At 41.1% G+C, this 16,438-nt stretch overlaps 1 protein-coding gene across 3 annotated transcripts in view; it reads right to left on the reverse strand.

Moving 5' to 3' along the window:
• NLGN1 (neuroligin 1) overlaps nt 1-4,663 on the reverse strand; it is a 380,357-nt gene extending 375,694 nt beyond the window's left edge. For 2 of the 3 annotated variants that reach the window (XM_085588008.1, XM_085588009.1), the window contains exon 1: nt 4,032-4,381. The gene's annotated coding sequence lies outside the window, so the exon portion shown is untranslated. Of the gene's footprint in view, nt 1-4,031 lie in introns of all 3 variants that reach the window. The other variant, XM_085588010.1, reaches the window with a different exon arrangement.
• Between the last annotated feature and the right edge of the window lie 11,775 nt (nt 4,664-16,438).

Consider the following 16,438-nt stretch of genomic DNA (forward strand, 5'->3'; position numbering starts at 1 on the left):
AATAACCTGGTCTTTTCTATAACTAAAATTGGTCTCTTGTGAAGCTTTAAGCCTGTTTATGCAAAGCTATAGCCTTAACTGGATATACAGCACATTTCTGGCAATTACTTCTCTTCCCCACATGGACCTCCCCAGACAGATGTTGAATTTAAAGCTTGGTCCACCAATACATGGAGTCCAGGAGAGATCTCTCCAGCTGTCAGCAGTAGCAAACTCTTATGCTGTCCACTGAGAAGTTTTGATATGAGTGAAAAATTTTCCAACTTTTTACATGAGAAAATGCATATCCTATGCAAGCCTGTAGTTTTAATCTGGTTTTCTAACTCAGCAAGATGCACGCAACCAGGCTTTTTGTGCATTTCTACACATTTCCTAATCAGCTGTTGATGCACTCCAAAGTCTCAGATAAGCATGCAAATTTTGACAGGTAGGTGACAGAACAGGTACAAGGAGCTCTGCAAGACTCTGAGTGCTTCAGACAACTTCTCTTAAAAGAAAAATAAATAAAAGAGCAACTGCAGCACATTACTGGGCACAAAAAAGAGAGAAAGCACTCAGCGTTTTAACTGGGATAAGGGTTTGACTAGTAGACACAAAACTCTGGGAAATCAGCTTTCATCAGTTCTGGAGTTTGTAAACCAAAACAAACACCATATGGAATGGTCACAATTTCAGTGTTCTTTACTGAGCTCACCCTGCTCACTCTGATGGGATTGTGGGAGTGCAGAAGTAACAGAATCCAGCCACAACCACTAAATGAGCATTTGACATCCCATACCACTCATGGAACTCATAAAACCACTACCAAAAGTAGGTAAAAGTTGTTATGCACACTTCTGTTTCTTTCAGTGAAGCTTATTCCTGCAGGCAACAAACATTTTATTTCCTTACTCATTCATTCTTCTTCCTCAAAAACATTTGTAACTTTTGTAGAAGTTTCATGCCTGTCTGCTGGCTACAGCCTGGAAGAGACCAACAAAGGCCACAGGTCCACTACTTACACTGACTAACTACTGAACTACTGCATAATCTCAGATTATTCCCATTTCAGGTGCTTTCCATCAGAAATAATTAGGATATGGATAGCTCCTTACTGCTGAAAAGCACCAGGAGATTTCAAGTAAAAATTGAAGTGGGATCAAACTGTGCCATTAGTAACCACATGGACTAGGGTACAATAAATTAACATCTCTGAAAGGTTATCTCTGGTTTCCCATTGCAAAATTACAGGCTCTCATCCTATGGATTAAAGTACAAGAGTTCTGTAAACACTCTTTATCATCTGAAAAAAAAAGGCTAATTTAACAGCAAGAACTAAGTAGGAAGCATCTCTTGCAGATATTCTGGTTGTAGATTTGATCTGCCACACACCTCGATCAGCATTAGGATCCAACAGTCACAAGTCACTGCTGACCCATGAACCCAAGCATTTGCTTGCAACCCACTGTTGCTTAAGGAATTATCATTATTACAGTGTATGGAGACAAGCATGTTCAAATAGAAAAGCAACCAGGAAAATAAACAAAGAACTTATTCAAGCAATGACCTGTCAGTTCAAGAGCTAGATTATGCTCAAATGCACACACAGTACAAACGATAATGAACATTAACAAGGGATGCAGACAAGCCGCCTAGTGAGTCACCAATTCAGTTCTCTAAATGTTCCTGATGCTCAGAGCAAAGGCATTTTAAAAGCTCAGATGCAAGTCTGGTCTCATTGAGTGGATGTTCCTTGGCAAAGAGGGAATGACAGGAGCTGTACCAATGACACCACAGGAAACACTCCTTGACCCTTTCCAGCTTAAATAGCAAACTTTCTAACCCTGGCAAATTAACTTTAAATAAGAAACACTGGCATCAAAGTTACCATCTAAATTGCCCGATTGCACAGTCAGAAATTCTTACTGAAAACATCTTTATGTATAGATTCATGAAGGCTATGAAAATTTTTGCTTGAATAAGGAGAGCAGGATTGAACTCAGTATCTCTGAACTATTTCATGGTAATAAAACTCTCCATTCAGAGGAGCTAAGAGAAAGCACAAAAATCTACATACTTTTCATGAAATAACTTCTCAGATTTGGTTCCATTAACTTCACTCAAATGCCTACTCAGCAGCCACAAGAAGTTCAATCTTACCAGACTGAACAAAATAAAACCATGGCAACAATTTCTGGCAGAGTCAGCATATCTATATAATGGTGTTATGCCCAGCAGCTATTGACACAAACGTGTGGGGAACTGAACCAGCACCTGTTCAGCCTCTGATTAATGTTTTTGCACAGTGAAGGATTTATGGGCAGCTTTAAGTGGGTGTCTGAACACACAGTGAGCTACGTAGGTGATATACAGAATTACAGATGGTTCCAGTTGCAGACCATGCTAAAGACAGTGAAAAGAGATCTTGGGTAAATACAAATCCTGTGGCTTAAAAATTCTGTTAAAACAGCCAAACGTGAGTCCTTTCCTCATAGCACATTTTCCTTCATAAGGAGATCACCCTTATTTTATTCCAGCCCCTTCAGTACAGCTTGGCTGTAAATAACGGCTGAAAAAATATGTGTTCATGAAAGCAGAATAAGTTGGAAATAAAGCAACAGAAAAGGATAACATGAAAAAGGAGCTTTCCTCACAGCACTGCAGGAATACTGCTCTACCCTGCTGAAGGATCAAAATCCACAGCCCCTACTTGTTTTTAAGAGGGTATAAAAAGCTGATGGTAGCATCATCAGAATTACAAAAAAAAAAAAAAGGGGGGGGTGGGGGGGAGGAAAAAAAATCAACTTCATTTGCTTGTCTTTTAATCAAAGCATATAATCAGCAGGCCTAAGTGATGATTACCTCCTGCTTTCAGCCTGGCTGGAGCAGGCTGCTGATGGGTTTCACATTGGCAGGGCCAGGGAAGGTGTCCCTTCCCCACACAGGTATGCTCACACTCTGTGCTCACTTCCCGGCCACCTGATGTGGTTCCAGAGGGGAGGACAGCAGCCAGCCACAGCCAGGCACTCCTTGGGACTTCAGTAAACATGGGACCCACAGCACGAGAGCCACTTTTTAGTCATGGCACCTTCATCAGCACAATCACGCTCACAACTGTTAATGAGATATTAATTGTCAAGACCAGGAGGTACCCAGCAAAAGACTAAAAATTGCCTTTGCCGGAACACAATTCATTTAGATGATTTATGGAGTTCTTTATTGTTAGCGTCACCAGAGCTTTTTCAAAACAAGAGAAATCATTAAATCCCATAAAACATGGGCTATTGCTGCCGTTAGCTGGTAATTGATATCCTTGCTCGTGCCATTTATATCCCTAAATGGAGCTGATAAAACAAAAATTAGTAAAGCGTGCTGAAGGAGAGCAGCCTGCAGCATCCCGGAGGGAAGCAGGGGATCCATCCCTCCTTCCCAGCAGGAATTCCTCCCGCCGTGCATCCCAGGATCCCGGGGAGCCCCGATACAGCCAGAAATCAGGCTGAGCCCCGGGGAGCTGCTGCTGAGGGGGAGGCAGCAGGGAGGGGAGTTCGTTCGCTTTTAGAGGGAGAACGTGATTATTATTATATACCACCCCCCTGCCCGCCCCGGTTTTCCCTCAGGGAATTTTAACGACTTATTTCTCCTTTTTAAAGGCAATTCTTTAAAAAAAAAAAAAAAAGCTTTTATATTGCAATTTTCTAAGGCTTTGATGGGTTGGGGTTTTTTTTTGTTGGTTTTTTTTTTTTTCAGAAATCCTGCTCGGTGGAGAAAGTGCAAGGTAAGAAATAATTAACAGAGGATTGGTGGTTTTAAGCAGTTACCGAATAACAGCCAAAACATGTGCACAGTCAAGAAACTCCCAAATCCTGAGCAGCCAGGGAGAAGGAATGTATGTTTTAGTGATGGAAATCACGCAGACGTATCAGAAATGACTCGGAAGGACGGGAGAACAGCACCGAAAATGCAAATAAATCAGCTTGGATTCTGCAAAAAGAAAAGATGCTGATAACCCTGAGCAAATGCTGCTGCCTCAAAGACAGAAATAGCTCCCTTACCTTATTCCTAATCCTTGTTTGCACCTGCTCTGCAATCATAAATACTTCGAGGTGCTTAACATGGAGCTAAATTGATGGCTGAATTTAAAAATTTCTTCGTACGCCTCATTTACAGATTAAAAGGAGATTTTTTTTAGGATCGTCCTCCTCAGCATCCATTAGCTTCCCAAAGAATTCCCATTTTCTTGTAAAAAATGTAAAAAAAAAAAAAGAAAAGGCAAAAAAAATACAGTACGTCTATATACAACCGGGCACTGTAACAGATCCAAAAAGCCGGGAGCGGGGGAATCTGAGAGGTGTCACTACAAACTTGGCAAGCAAAACGTATCCTCAGCAGGAAGGAGTGCGAGAGAAGAGGGGAAAAAAACCCTGCAAATCAAAATTCCCAGGGAGATTTTGAAGGGGGGAAGGGGGGGGAGGGGGGGGGTGCGGAAAAAAAATACACAAAAACCACCACCAACAAAAACCAAAAGGCAGGGCGGAGAGCACAACCGGGATGGCTGCCAGCCAGCCATCCATCCATCCATCCGTGCATCCGTCTATCCATCCATCCGCCAGCCGAGCGAGCCGCCGCCGCTGCGGGGGATGCGCGGGGAGCGGAGCGCGGCTCCTGCGCGCTCACACCGCGCCCGTGCGCGCCCCCGCGGGGGATGCGCGGTCCCGTCGCGGGGGATGCGCGGTCCCGTCGCGGGGGATGCGCGGTCCCGTCGCGGGGGATGCGCGGTCCCGTCGCGGGGGATGCGCGGGGGATGCGGGGTCCCGTCGCGGGGGATGCGCGGTCCCGTCGCGGGGGATGCGCGGTCCCGTCGCGGGGGATGCGCGGTCCCGTCGCGGGGGGACGCGCAAAGTTCGCCCCGTTAAGGCGCGGGGGTCGGCGCTGCCCCGGCCGCAGCGGGATGCGGTGGGAGCCGCACGCTCCGCTGCTGCTCCCGCCTCTCCTCCCTTCCCGTCTCTCCCCCGCCCCGGGCAGCCCAGGCGCGGGGTGCGTTAGCAAAGGTCAGACAGACGCGGATGTCTCTGGGGTTTCAGCCCTGGGGGCGAACACTCGGCAGAAATGTCGCTGCTCCCAGCAGGGATGCCCGCCCCGGCTCGCTGCTCTGCTTCCATGCCCGCACCCCTCACCCCAGCCGGCAGCGCAGCCGACAGGCCATAGGTGCAGGCACATCACCTCCCACTCTCACTTCTCCCTCTCTCCTTCTTCCCTCCTGACCTGCTACAGATTTCATCTGAGACTTTCCAAGACCTTTAATTATTCTATTAATGCGTGCCCATAAATCTTCCAGAGCAGCATTTCATTAGGCAAACAGCAATATGCAGTCCAGGGATGTAAACACAGGCACCAGGGGCTGGAGAGGCAGCAGATTGCACGCTGAAGGCATAGCAAAAGCTGAATCAGAATTGGTCAGTCTTGTTTCCCAGGGCTTTTCTAGAGAAGTTATTCTATGATTTTTTAAAATTTAAGAACAAGTTCCCTGGGAACCACTTGTGTCAGTAGATCACCAGGTTACTAGAGCAAGCCCCAGTTTACACCACCGTAACAAGTCTCTCCTGTGAGCCCTTTACAAGCTTGCACTTAGAATAGAGAGGGAAAACAAAATAAAAAGTTCACAAGCATCTTAACCACTAGTGGATTATAGCCATATCATTTGCATATTTCAGCAAATGAAAAGCAGGTGTTTGGGGTATTTTTCTCCTTAGCAAATTGAGAATCACAAAGTGGCACCCTGAGCGATGGAGACAAAATATGGGTCCCACCAACTAGGGCAGGAAACAAACCTCCCAGCTCACTTGGTGTATCACACATGTACTGTACAGGCAGTGGGATTTATAACTTGTTTTATCCCTCACAAGGTGAATGGAAGAGGTTATCACGGATGTGCAAGCAGATGGGTGCGGAAAATTTCAAGAAGTAAGAGATTCAGAGCACAGGAGGCAGAGACGAGGGGGGAAGGCAAGAGATGCAGTGAGGTCTTCCTAGGCAAAGTGGAAGGGTGGAGGAAACAGAGGTAAAGGGTAAACTCTTTAGGGCTTCCTCAACTGGCAAATATGTCCTTGTGAAGGACTATTTCATATACTATTTTCCAGCAAGGAAATCAAAATCATTTCCCAGTAATTGCTTATCATTGAATTTTGAGGGCTGAAGGTGAAGGGCATTAAACTCTCTTAAGCCCATTTTCTCCAACAAAAGAAAAAAAAAACCCTAAAAATTAAGGATTAATTTAAGACTGAGTCCAGGAAAGATTCTTCACAATTCTTGTATGAGACACACTTGTTTACAGTAAAAACCAAATACCACACCTGAGAAATTGGTGCAAGTGGAAGAACAGTTTTATTCCTTAATGGCCACATTGGATGCAGAGCCATCTGGAAATCCTGTAGAGATTCCAAAGACAGCACCTGTTTTTCAAACATGATGCAGTTTTGAAGTCCTCAGGTAGTGTGGCTAGCAGAGTTCCAAACCAGAATGCTTTCCCCAAAGTCCAGTGCACGAAAACATTTGGTTTGTTTCTGTTTTCAAATTAAACAAGACCTTGATTCATCCTCTGGAGCAATGTTTGTGACTTTGGAATATGCAATCTCATCTTTAGCTGCTCCTGAATGGTTATGACAGCAAGGGCAGATGCTCCCATCTGCAGCGTGGCACTGGGTGGAGCAGAACAAGCCCCAGAAACAAGCTGGCAGATGCAGAATCTCTACTACACCTCTGAAGGTGTCTGGGAAAGGCAGCCCCTCCCCACATGTGCACCACAAACATAGCTGGGCACATTTTTCCACCCGCTCAGGTGGAGCCATGGACGTTGTGAGGAGAGAGGACCTCCAGAGAGAAAGGACAGAGCTGGGAGCAGCTGTTCCTACAGCACAGAACCTTCTGCAGCGTGGGATTTTCAACTGGAAATGTGCACAGATGCTCTAGCTTGGGAAAATCAGCCATCAGCCCTTCACCTTCAGTGCCAGCACTGGGGCAGACACGGGACAGTAAGGCAGGTGTAGGGGAGAGCTCTGCGTGTCAGGAAGGTGAGGCAGACACGTTTCTGAAGTGATTGTTAATTTGGCATTCCCATCTTGAGAAGCAGATTTAACCTCCTGGTCAATATATTATCCACATAATCCCCACCACTGCAATGCCTGAATTCCTTAAGAGCTTTAAACTGGGCACCCAGATGATCAAATTCACAAAGTCCCTGTGTAAGGCTGGTGGGTTCAGGCTCACTCAGGTTCTGCAAGGTGTGGAAACTCAAATGTAACACGGCCTCACATATCTGTTCTACCTTTCAGAAGGAGGGTGATTTGTCAGGATTAGCCTCAGGGGTATTTCTAATACCTTCCCTTTACTTGCAGTGATTAAACAGGATTGAAAACATATTCCAGTCTCTTCTAACTCCTACATCTTTTGCTGGGGATTTATATGGAAGGGAAGATGCTGTAAGGCAGCAAGCACCTAATACATCTCCCAAGGACAACATAAAGTCATTTTATTAACACAAGCTTACCCTTCCCCAGCTTGTAATAGTAGTTCTATGTTACCACGTGGGTCCTGCCACATTAACACTCAACCAGAACCACCACCCCACCAAAATTGATGAAGAATAATAGAAAATAATTCTATGGTTTACTGACCAAAAGTAAAAAGAGAAGACTTCCACACTTAATGTAATCATCTCTGCTTCTGTGAGACAGAGGAAATGAAGGTGCCCTAAACATGACAAACAGAAAATGATATGTACAAAAATAGGGGAATAGAACTGCATAATAAAGCTGTCTTTTGTGACTGTCCAAGGGAGACTGAAAAGGCTGAAAATGAATTGCAGAAAGGATGACTTTGAAAAGAAATTGTCAGCTTGCTTAGCTCCAAAATTCACATCCTCATCCACAACCTTTAGACAGAAAGCAAAGGGCAGATGCCTGGGATTTTTGAAGCAGGGATAAGGCCTTTATGTTTTCTTTTTGGATTAATTACTTATTCACTACATGATTGTAGCTTAAAGTTTCATAACAGCAGGAGTTACATTAATAAGAGGTATATAAGTATGCATATTAAATATCACTAAGTTATTGGCAAATATATTAAAAGGAGTGCATTTTCATACTTTGGACTCTGTGAAAATGGTTTTATTTTCAAGGGTTCTGGGCAGCTGAAGGCCTCCTGACAGTAAATTGTGGAAAAAGGAGGGACAGCTTAGCTCAAAAACAATGTCAAACAGTTTCTTGAAGTGCTTAAACTTAACTCCCTTTTTTTCTTTTGACTATAAACATTTATTTTGCCTTCTTTGAATAATCCATACTAATCTCTAAATTTTATAATGATTCTGGTAGGCAGGTGTGATTCTGAAGATATTCCATGGTTTCTTTTCCCCTTGAATGGAATCAAAGATGTATCCAGACTAATGGAATGGATGAAATACTGAAGTGTTAAAATTTCAAGAAATTTATATGTTACTAGAGCAGAAAATTAAAAATCTTATTTGAATTATTATAATCCATTCTGAGGTTATTTTTAATATCAAAGAAGATATTGTCAAGAAATAAATCAACCTCTTGAGCAACCTTACAGGGAACTTCGAATAACCATTGAAATATTGTTCTATCAATGTAATGGAATGCATTGGACGTATTATAAAAAGATATTTCTGTATTTAGTGGCCACTGTTTTAATAGTGTGAGAGCATTTTCTTCCTTCTATAAGGTTTGAAGGGGCCTTTGCTGAATACTAGGAAAATAATTAATGGAAGCATTAAAATAATGAAATTTCAAATATTCTCCTGCTGACATCCTGGGGCTTTCTGAGTGAATTTGTATTTTTTTGCCTTAATTCACTGATCTAGCATTTGCTCTTATTTCCCATATAAGCATTAGGGTTCAAAGTGGACAAATTCACGTATGAGATATAACTCTTTAGACTTGTGCAACCCATAGTCATATTAAACAATAATATTGTCCTTTGGTCAATTGTGTCACAAAGTTAAATTTCCATCTGAAATTTTGGGTACAGTAAGGGGAAAAAAAAGGGAAAAGGCTTCTTGTGGGCCTGATTTGCCTCCTATATAAACAGAACTCTGCAGTCTCCCACTACAGGTTTCAGGTTTTGAACCCAGGTCTCTAGAAACAAACCTCACAGATTACTATTTTGCCAGCAAGGCAAGTAGACATTTCAGAGGATTTTTAAAAGCTGATAATTTTGACCCAGTTTCCATCACAACTGCAGGCACCTCTGTACCCAGACACAGTTTCCTGAGTAGTCCCAGTCAGCACTAATCATTGACAATCAAAACACCAAAATAAACCCCTAGGTTTTTACTGTTATATTTTAATACATTTAAATTTGGTGAAGCAGTTAAATATGTTCTCATCTGACAAATCTTTACGAGCACAGCTTGACACCAGGAGTGTTCGAGCAGGGGGCGTGAGCCTGTGAGGTGTTGGTGATTTCCCCATCTGGTTCCCACAAAGGACTCAAGCTTGTTAATAAACAAACTTAAATCAAGGCCAAATTTGATCTCACTTAAAATAAATCTTCTTTTCCATCGTGATTTTTAAATCACATATTTTAAAATTCAAACTGGCCAGTAGCTAAGCTTCACCCCCTTTTTAATTAAAGATGGAAGAGTTCAGCTGCCCATGAGTGACTATGACACAGAATAAACGTATTCCAAAATCATACAAGAATTCGTGGATGGGAAACTTTGGCTTCCTACATCTGCACATCTTGTCACACTTCCAAACTTTATCTACAATTAAGCACATTGGTAAATCATGCAGATGTAAGTAAATCTCGATCAATATTATTACTCCAAACATGAACTAGATGTAACTTTCAGGGAGGTTGTTTTTGAGGACTCTAAGTTACATCTAATTGTGATTATTGAAATAGCTTATTTCTCTAATAAGGCAGTGCTATTACTGAAAAAAATTAAAAATGTGACCCTAAAAATTCAGTCACCATGATAGGAAAGACGTGAAGCCACAGTAATTATGCAACCAGTTTTAAAGATCACCAGTAGGGCTTGTGTGTAGCACAGAACATTTACAACCAAATCATGATATCGCTACCAGAGTTGAAAATATTATACAACATTCTTTGGTCTTTTCCCACTTTCTCAAACATTTTTGGTTGTCAAAAGTCTGATTTCCATATCTAAGACTACGAGGTCTACTGGATGTAAAGGACTCGTGATTATCCTTAAAGTGCATCTGACATCACTATTAATGCTTTAAACTTGCTACCAGTGCACTTTTGCAGTTTCATCCTTTTAGTAGAACTGAAACACATAAAAGCTTTGAAAACTCCCAAGTATTAATCTCCAAAAGCATATGTATAGTGATTACTTAACCAATGGGATGGTTTTTTTCAGTTCCTCTACAAGTTGGCTCAGCAACAGTACAATATTAATAATGCTTGAGCTTATACTTTTACAACCTGTTCTCCATTTCTCCCATCTGTCGATAAACTAAAATTATGTTTATAGAATCACTCACTTTCTAACCTTTTTTTAATTCATCCAAGACAACTCACAGCCATTTTTTTCCCTACAGTTTCCCCAAAGTTTGACACTGAGCTCAGTTTTCAGAGCTGTTGATATGATTGTGAAGTAGCTCAATTGATTTGAAAATGTTATTTGGGTTTCATCTAGTAAGGAATGGGCAAAGTATTTTCCTCTCATTACTATTCCAATTAAATATATACCTTTAGATTAGTTCCCTGTCTTCCTCACCAAACTACAGCTTGAGGCAACCCTAGGGTCTCTTAGAAAATTAGTAGGTATATGTGCATAAAAACTTGAAATATTTTATGGGGGAAAACACAGCCAGTGGTGACCTGCATTGCCAACCTGAATCCTCTGGGTTTCTCAAATGGGAGAACAATGAAAAATTACAGTGCTGGGTGCTAGCCATTAATTTTGCACCATCAGCCACTTTCAGTGCTACACCCTCCCAAACACAGAGTCTCCAAGGTCCCAGACAGGAAGCTTTGCACAGAAATCACTCTAATGTTGCTTTTTTACACATTGATATTTTTTAGAAATATCAGAATCAGGAAAATGGAGAAGGCCATTCTCCTTCAGACCCTGCACAAAGCAGAGAGATGTTTTCATGTAAAAATTAAATCTTCAGCAACAACTCTTGGAGCTACAACTCAGGCTAGTGTTTTCCCTCCCATTCAATAGACTTTCCAGAGTAAACAGTAGTTTAAAATTTGTTCAAGGACTTCAAGGTTTGGTCCCAAATCAATGTGCACACAGATGACTTATTTACAACTATGTTTTTATGCCAAATTTAATGTCAAGAGCCTAACGGTGCGTTGGATTTTGTTTATAGGATTTATTAATTTTTATCTAATGAACAATTTCACAAGGCAATTTAGATGATTACAAGTGTGAAATGTTTGCAATGAGGACCAGATCTTGCCAGCCTCGCTTGTCTGTAGTGCCACTTACATCAAAAGTAATTGAAAACAATTGTACATGAGAAACGCCAAAATAAACAACTTAAAAAGAGTCTCCACAAGCAAAGGAAGCAGAGTGGGTATTTCAGTCAATCCTGAGCCATGTGTTGCCTCCATACAGGCAAGTAGAGCTGAACTGACTGGCTAGATGGATTTACAGGAACAAGAGTGGCACGTTGGTGTGAGGATTACACTTTTGGGTAAGAGCTGCAAATGTGTTGATTTGGCCTCAACAGATTGTCCCTATAGCAAACTGCTCACTGATCAGAGTAGGAACAGAATGAGGTCAAAGTTAAACATCCTAAAATCTCACCTTGTCCCTTTAAAATTTTTGAAAACTAAAGCAAGGGAACATGTCTTTACTTACATACGATAATGAACCAAACAGTGGATTATTCACCAAAATTATCATCTGCTGAGTAATGTTTGTTGGGGCTTTTTTATTATTACTTTTTGATAGGATGTTGCTTTCTCCTTCTGATCTTGGAATTAAACTACAAAGCTGCCCATTTATAATTAATTTCATTTTTGAGATATTTTTTGCTTAGGTGGCTGGAATCTTCCCAGCACCGGTGCCCAAAAAACAATTACCAGCATCCTGTTCAGTTTGCTTCCAACTCTCCTTCACCCTCTACCCAGCAATAATTATATTTCTTCTCCGTGTTTCAGAAAACAGAGATTGTTTGCCATAAAATTAACTTGACGTGATTCAAAAAGAAATGCAAAGCATTTTATAAGGAGTCAGAGAGAGCGAGCTGCAATTGTGAGCAGAGGATGGGGAAGACTTGTGCTTTCAGCCAGGGGAAGCTTCATCACAAATTAAGTTTTGTTTTCTTTACTTGCTGCAGCACAATGACAGCTTTGACAGACATATGGGTTGTTTAGAATCGTAAAGGCTTTTTAATTTAAAGTGCTTCAGGAATATATCTAGCTGCAGTATATGACGTAGGCAATTTTTATTTAGCTGTATTCTGCTAAATGTAGTTTGTAATTGGAACACCTTCCAGCCCAGGCATAGGAAAATCTGTTTCACTCTCCTGCATTGCTGAACTGCTCTTGCAGCAGGGTCCTACCATTCATGCATTCAAACACCACACATATTATTCTCATTTATTTTTATGGGAACTGGAAGATACCTGAAATTGTCAGATCCCTGAGCAGACAACCAAAATCACAAGGTCTTTATGTCTCTTGAGACTTCTTTCAAAAAGAAAGAATGGATAAGGCCACTCTGAGCTGCTGGTTTTCAGGTTTTGTCTTGTTGCAAGGGTGTGGCTTGAGGCCAGTTAAGATGCTGTGAGGTTCTTTTATAAAATGCCATATTTTGTCACCAAGAAGCTGGTGATAGTACTTGTTACCCATGTTGCATCTTTTACTTAATTTTAAAATGTTTTGTTTTGGTTCTTTGCCTTTTTTAATGTCAGCTCTGTATGCTTTGAGACAGAGCCTGATTTCAATTACATTGTATAAGAGCCAGAATGAAACCATTTGCTTTGGTGGAATTCTACATGACACAAACATGGTTGAGATGAGGCTGTGGCTGATTTGGGACCGTCAAACCAAATGGTGCTTTCTGGCTCCTGCATCACTGCCATAAAGATGTAGCAGCTCCGAACTCTGTTAGTTCAGGATGCAGAAACCACCTCATGCTGCAAATAAGAGATGGGAAAACACAAAGCTTGTAAAGAGCTGAGTACTGATAACTAAGCCAGAACAGAGCTTGGGTTTCCTTTGCCCAAGCCTCATGGGTTCTACCAGTAGAATATCACACACGTAATATACAATTCCCAAAGACAACCAAATGTCCAGGAAAGATCTCAAGGTAAGAAATGAGGCTGTGTTTTCCACAAATTTGGCACTGGTTTCTCCTGCACAAAGCACTGGCCCACCTTCTATCAGTCCTTCATATCCACCTCTCATCATCTACCCTGTGATGCGCCCTTGCAGCCACAGTTTAATTACAGCTGGAGTAAATAATGCCCCCAGCCATCCTAACACTCCCTGATTGCTGTGTTGAGTGGCAGGTCTTGTAAGACACCCTGGCACTGTTAGTGCTCCAAGAGTTTTTACATCCTCACCATTAGCAGTTTTGATTTAAGAGCTCACACAGTACATCCTCTAAAAGGTCAACCAGCAGTTTCTCCTTGAGCTATTGTGTTCTCTGGAAAAATCCCTTTGAGAGCTGGTGCTACCTGGTATAGGGTGAAGGAACACCTGCCTTACACAGACCTCAGAATCAAAGACTTTATTATCAGTGAATTAACACTACATTAAGAAGGAAGGACAAAAGGACAGAAAAGGCTCATCTATAAGAACATTGGACCCAGCAGAGACAGGACAGACTAAAAAGGAAGTCTGAGAATGAAACAAAAGTTACACTCTGACTTTTCTTTGAAAATTTAAAAATATCTTCTGCATGAACAATTCTCCTGGGTATCAGCTTCAGATGTAACTTTAAAAAAATTCTCATGTCATTTGTGGTTGATGTAATGTAAGAATCCTTTCTTACAGTCTTTCAGTGAGATACAGGGGAAAAAACTGGACTCCCACTCACAGACAGATTTTTTTTTTCCTCTTTGCACACTTGTCAAATAATATGTCTTTTCCTCTTCAAATAGCAAGAGCCTATTCACAGAAATTCTGTGAACAGAGCCTCCATTTCTCCTTCAGTGGAACATGGGCAATGTCAGGAGTGTTTCAAAAGACTTCTTAATCAGTAGTTATAAAGAGTAAGTTTGGATAAACACAGTAAAATCACTAATATTAATTCTGCAAGAACTGTGGGAGGGTACACATCACTAGGTATTTTCCAAGCAGTTGATTATTTTATTTTCTCCCCCATTAACAAAACTACATAGATAGGCTTTGTAATTCTGGATTTTAATTGAGCCTACATTCAAAGGCAAAAGACCAGATGATCCTGGCAAGCTTCTGCAGCACCTCTGAGCTCATTTGTTCCCAGGATTGTGCTGCAGATTATTTTATTTTTAAAAAATTTATGATAAAATATCCAACAAGTTCTTCTGCTAGGGCATGGTTCACATTTTTCTCCTTAAGAAACCTTTATATACATTTGAGCTCTGCTAACTCAGAAAGATAGCCTGCTGTTTTCACTCAGCCAAAAATTGCTGAACGTCAGAGATACAGCAGGAAGAACATTTTGCTGTTTCTGTCACTCCCAACAAAATCTCTAACATTTTGTTTTATTTAATGACTTCACTTTTCATAAGATGATTCAAACCCCTATAGGGGACCTACATTAGTCTGCTGACATTTTTCTGCTGGTATAATTATTATGTCCTTCTGCAGTCTGCTTTTCATCTGCGCAGAGTTTCTCCCTGGCATGGAAGAGTTTAGTTAAAGACCTCAAAGTAGAGAACTAGAGAAGCCAGAAGGGCTCTTCAGCATAAAGTAAGGTGGAGGGCAACTTATTTGGTATAACTGTGCATGTGCTGGGATGCCTGGCAGCAAATGCAACTGAGAAGAAAGAATATTCCTACACCAAAAAAAAAAAAAAAAAAAAAAAAAAAAAAAAAATATATATATATATATATATATATATATATATATATATATATATATATATATTGGGGGTGATGGGAAAGGGATGTTTATCTCTCCTTTACACTCCACCAGGTAAAACATGTTGCATGTTTCAGCCACTTAGACTATAGCAGAAATGGGGATTTCTTACACAGTACATACTGTAATATATATTAGAAATATATATATATATGTAGATCACTCCACTAACCATAGATCATAACAATTTGGCTACTCCATTCAAAGGCCAACACTTATAGTTTTGTATGCAAAACAAAAAAGTTTTTTTGAGAAAGAAATAGACCCCACTGGGGTCTAAGAGTCTAATATAATTCTAATATATGGATGTAGTGCTAAATACTTAGAGCTTGAGCTTTGGTGGTTTCAAGGACAATCACATCTTAAGTCAGCTGTACTTTTAAGCCAAAGTTACAGCTGGCCCCTCAAACATGTCTTGTTGCTAAGCAGGTGCAGATCTGAAATCAGAATAGAGCACTTGGGATTTAAAGAAAGCAAATCCACCTCCTCAGATTTAAAGACAATATTGCCTTGGTAACAGGTAACACATGTGAAGTACGTGGTTAATTACGGCTTTCAGTTAGAACTGCGACAAAACAGAAAGGAAAATGAGAAGCACTGTGGCAAAATATAGACAGCCCTTAATAGTCAGGTAGCTTAAAACACTCTCATATACACCATGAAGCAATTGAAGAGACAACTGTGCAGGTCAGGTGGAAACAGCAAACACAAGTCTGGAAAACTTCGTTAACCAGAGTGCTCTCAATAGGGCAAGGAAGGACTCTGAGAGCTCCTGCCCTGCTCCCTGGTGAGTGAGGAGTAAGGGGATGAGAAGATGAAGTTACCTGAAGCTGTTTTAAAGGAAGAGTGCAACTGCATCCACAGTTTTGGAATTCTGCCATTATGTACAAAGCAGAAATGGACACGGATCCTGTCGCCACCACCTTTCATTCTTCCTTCCCCACCAAGTGACTCTGACCTCACCTGCCCCTTTTAGAAAAAAAGCATGAGATTTGAGCACATTATGGAGCTGGGAGAACCAAAATAGAGTCCTTTTAGCACAATAAGCAACCACTTTGACAGCAAGAAATGGAATATGGAAACAATCATATACATAGCAGTAGATGAAACAGACCCAGTTTACACAGTGGAACATGCAGCTCACTAAAACTAAAGGTTGAAGAAGAGGCCAGTGAGAAATACAAAAGTGTCAAAATCTGAATAAGACTGCAATAAAAGCATTTGAAAATCTAAAAGTATATATAACCTAAAGAAAAGAGGAATATCTGTCTCTACTGGTCACATGGATGGATATTAGGTAGGTTCCCATTATATTCATATCAGACAGATTTCTGACTCTCAATTAATTAACAATTAAGTAACTTTTTAAAGCTTCCTCTGATGG

The sequence above is a fragment of the Lonchura striata genome, chromosome 9, assembly GCF_050655825.1.
Source record: "Lonchura striata isolate lonStrDom1 chromosome 9, ASM5065582v1, whole genome shotgun sequence".
Classification (NCBI taxonomy): domain Eukaryota; kingdom Metazoa; phylum Chordata; class Aves; order Passeriformes; family Estrildidae; genus Lonchura; species Lonchura striata.